Here is a 4,885-nt window from a genome sequence, read left to right on the forward strand (position 1 = left end):
GCCTTTCCCAGCCCATGGCGTGACTTTTCCCTGATGCAGGGAAGGGGTGGACTGAAGAGGCCCCATGCTCCAACTGGCTTTTGAGTCAGGTCCACCAGGCATAGGTGCCCTTCAGGGAACAGATCTCATGGCTTTTATGCAAGCATCGGAAGGTCTTCGGTTAATTGTCTTTGTTTGAGAAACAGGCTTGCTTGTTTCTTTGACTTGTGTTTCTATAAATAGATTGTGCTGCAACCTGAACATCTGTGTCCCAAAAAGGTCTGTAAAAAGTTGTAAAAGGATGTCGCCGTCATCCCTCATTTCTGCCCCAATTTAAAACAATGAAAGGGCTCAGCCTTGCTCCTATTCTGCCACCTGTCCCCACTGCATCACCGCCCCACCCACCACTCACCCCCGGGACAGGACCAGGTTTTCTGAGGGTTCCAGACAAGACCCTTGGCTCTTGTCCTCCAGTCAGTGAATCCCAAACCATAGGAGCCCAGGCCCTGCCTGCAACACTAGCTCCATGTGAATGACACCTCTGAACACCAAAGTCCCTCAGTATGTCACTTTTTAATTAAGCAAGATGAAAGCATGAAACATAATTAGAAAGTAAGCCTTTGGGGTGTAGTGGTGGGAATCAATGTATTATTCCAAAGGCAGAGGGAAATGATTTTTGCACTATCCATTTAGAATGAATATCACTCCTCCTTCATTCATCGTGCTTTCATCCAATTTGCAAATATTTATCCTGCTCCTATTCAACGGTTTCCCTTCCTCCCCCTCCACACACGTGCTCCATGCCAGGCATTTCCCATACGCTATTGCATTTAATCCTAACCACCCTCCACAGCGGCTACTGTTATTAGCCCTGTAGCTTAGAGGACAACAAATGACCAGCAGCAGAATCAGAATTCACACCCAGATGCGTGGGTCCAAGGCCACGCTCTGCCACGGTGGCCTGCTGGGAAGGGGCCAGTGCCAGGGGCTGCAGGCTTTTCTTCAGGGATGTTTCCACACTGGCCACGGCACCTAGGGGAGGCAAGAGACAACAGACCCCTTTCATACGTCGATTCAAGGACATCTGATTTTCCTCTAAGAGGAAAACACCCACACAGAAACCGGAAAGCAGCCTTGCGTGTCATGCAACAAGTTTATCAGTGCCATCGCAACAGCCACCCCCTCCCCAGGGTCTTGACTGGTGGGACCTAGAGCACCTTCAGTCTGAGAGGCTTCCTTGGGTGGGTGGGGGGGTTGCAATGTGGGCCTTTGGCAGCGTCTACAACCAGCGCGATACCCTGCTAAGTCCAGCCCTTCCTCCCAGAAGCAGCTGAGCAACGGTGGACAGAGTCTCAAGTCCACCAGGTCACCGGCCCCAACTCCATTTCTCCAGTCATCAGAGATCACTGCCAAGTTGCCAAACCAGGAAAGGAGCGACATGTGTGAGGACAGTTCCACATACATGTGACCCTCCAACTGGCTAAGCCTCACCGTCGCCTGCAAAGTCTGGGACTGCTCCCCCACTTTGCAAATGAGGAAATCAATGCCCAGAGGGCTTCAGTGATAAGCCCTTGGGCAACACATCAGTGCCAGAGCTGAGGCACAGTCCACGGTGTAGGCTTTTCCCTCTCAGAGGTCTCAAACTGGCAGCCTGGGGGCCAAATCTGACCCACAGATGTGCTTTTTGAAGCCAGCTCAGTGTTTTTCAATTTTGGAGGGAATGAATTGACAACATTTGAAAATCAGGAGATTTCACATAGAATTCCAGACTCTGGTCTCCTTTGGAAAAACTGGAAACCTTGGCAACCCTAGGCCGGGAACCTCAACCGTCAGCTGTCATAGGCGGGAGCCGGAGCCACAAGAGGCTCCCTCCAAGATGGCTTTATCTTCCCTGACCCACTGCCTATGGCCTCTCCCTCCGCAAAAGCCAGTTCGGTCACATCTGAGCCCTGAGCAAGCAGCCCTTGGCAGGTGCCCCAGCGGTGGAGCTGGGGAAGGCAGAGGGACACTCTGAACGCCCAGCCCTCCCCTCCGGTTTGTGGCACCTCCCTCTGGTCGAGACCACTGGAGTGGGTGGAGGGCTGCACAGAATCCTCCCAGGGGACTTGGAGCACCAAGGCCTTTGGGTGTGGCCCGTCCCTGGTCTGCCTGTAACTCATATGGTACCACCCACTGCTCCCTGCAAGGCCTGCAGAGAGATGAGCTTTTTATAGACAAAAACAGAGAGGGTGAAAAGCAGCCACACCACCCCCATCCTGATGCCAAGCCTGGCACCGGGGGTGGGGCTGGCATGGGCTCCGTGCTGTTTCTGGTCTGTTCTGTGCCTGGCCTTCTCCAAGGCTTCTACAGGGTCTAGGAAGTTTGTGGGCTTGGAATGGGCCAAGATGGTCCTCCAGGGGCATTGGCAGGTGTTTGTACAATTGGACAGATTGATATGTACATGCTTTCCTCTGTTCACCACAAACACTGAAATTGACTGATGCTGGGAAGAGCCGCTTCACCAGAATCACCACCGCCACCCATGACGGTGCCTGAAACACTAACATCAGCAGCTTGCCCCTTTGCGTTAAAGGTGTTGGTGCTTTCCTCTGTTCACCACAAACACTGAAATTGACTGATGCTGGGAAGAGCCGCTTCACCAGAATCACCACCGCAACCCATGACGGTGCCTGAAACACTAACATCAGCAGCTTGCCCCTTTGCGTTAAAGGTGTTGGCTCCTCAAGGGTCATTTTTAAAGGCTCCTGAGAAGTATCACCATTAATACCTGAGTATGAATTGCATTCCCAGACTTCTCAAATTTTGAGAGCTGGTGGAGAACCAGAGATCACTTCATCCATGGCCAGGAGCAGAGCTGGAGCCGCAATGAGGCTTTCCTGAGTCTTTGGTTGAGGGCAGCCGTCAGCAAACTTTTCCTGTAAATGGTCAGAGTGTAAATATTTCAGATTCACTGGCCACAATCTCTATCAAAACTACTTACATTTGCCATGAGTGTACAAAGCAGCCATAGGCAATACATAATTTGTATGTGTCATAAAATATTCCCTTTTTTCCTTTTTTCCAACCATTTAAAAATGTAAAAATCACTCTGCCTGCAGGCAGTACAAAACCAGGCGCCAGGCCAGCTTTGGCCCAAGGGCCGTAGTCTGCTCACCCCTGGTCTAGTGGAGTGGGTTCAGGAAAGCCACACCGTATGTCCTCACACATTTTTAAGCTGCTTTCTAAAATGTTTCATCAAAAATTTGATGAAGCAGGATGTGATCCGTATGTCAATCCAATGTCCTATTTTCAATACTGACATTTAAAAGAAAACTTACATCATCCTTTTAAATAAACCTAGTGGAATCAACTTTCCCGTCCACCATCATCTATTTTTAAAATATACGAGTAAGCCATTCCTCAACAATTAGTACCTTTACATCCTTCCTTTTTTCCTTGAACTCTGATTCTACTCTTTCCACACAATCTTATCCTAGTATATTTTTATGCTTTTAGGTCATAGCAATCATCCTATGATTCTTTGAAACAAAAATATACACAAATGAACGTGTTAAATAACTTTGTTTCCTGTGATCAAAATTTCCTCCTTAGATTGTGTTGCCTTTATAATTATTAGCACACAAAGCAAAATAAAATGTACACTACAAATTTTGATATTATTTATTATATTAATATAAATGATAATTAGCCACAGAAGGTAAATTTTATTGGAAATGTATCTAATGTATCTTAAGGGGTGTTTAGGTTTCTCCCCCCCTCACTTAGCTAATGTATCCATGGATGTATGTTATTTAGTGCTAAAACAAGACAGAGATTAGCATCTTGTTTTTTATTTTTATAGATATGAGCGCTGAGTACATGAAACTAGAAGAATTTTTTTATAGTGATGCTCCTCAATTTTTCAACTCTGTCCCAGTTAGATGCCAAAGAAATGCAAAGTAACCTGAAATCAAATTATTTTTTAATTTTTAAAATATTGTTGAAAAGGAAAATTGGAAATCTCTGATTTGCAAAATGATTTGTTACCCATCTTAGACTCATTCAGTTCCTGAGTGCCAATGTCGACATTTCAGACCGTGCCTTGATTGGTGCCCCTGAAGTTTTTCCACCCTATGGAGTGTGGGATGGGCTAGGCCCACATCTTTTTAGTGAAGTGGAGGAAGAGCAATTACGAAAGGCTGATGGGAAAGACGAGCATGCGATGCATGGACTGGGAGGAAGGAAGTCCACAAGGAAGCTGAGGACCTGGAAATCGATTCCCCTTAAGACGACCTGTTCCCCTTCCCATCTGAAGACCACCGGCCTAGCTCAAAGATGACGAAAAGCAGAGCAACTCCGTCCAAACCCCTGTACTAAGAGACTGGACCAAGCTCTGGCAAAGCTTCTAGCAGTCTCAAGCCATGTCCCTGAGACAACCCGGCCCTCTCTGGGTTCCCATCTAGAAAAGCTCAGAGCTGCCCAAAGAATTAACCTTCATTCATTCCAACTAACAAGTGAGGAGGGGCCCCTGACCTCCCTTTTCTTAGAGCATTTATTATAAAAACCTACAGTTGTAAATCTTTTCTCTGTCCTTCTGAGACATATGTGTGTCTCCCAGGAGTGTCTTTCTCAAGGACGTGAGAACCATTCCTTTGAAATGTCACCACCAGGAAGGAGAGGCCCTCTGTCTCCTAGTCTCCAGGAGGGTGGGAGCCTCACTCTGGCGAACACCGGTTAGCCCACGCAGATGACCTAATCACAATGACATTAACCAACCCTCTTCTCTGACTCTGCTCACGCCCTCCCGGCTCCCCTTCCTACTCCGTCCTTCTCCCTTTAAAACCTCCAGTCACCGCTGCACAAATCAAAGTTGAGCTCAGTTTACACTGGACTCTCTTCCCTACTGCAGTAGTCATCACTGAATAAA

This window comes from Galeopterus variegatus, unplaced genomic scaffold (genome assembly GCF_000696425.1).
Source record: "Galeopterus variegatus unplaced genomic scaffold, G_variegatus-3.0.2 Scaffold7918, whole genome shotgun sequence".
NCBI lineage: Eukaryota > Metazoa > Chordata > Mammalia > Dermoptera > Cynocephalidae > Galeopterus > Galeopterus variegatus.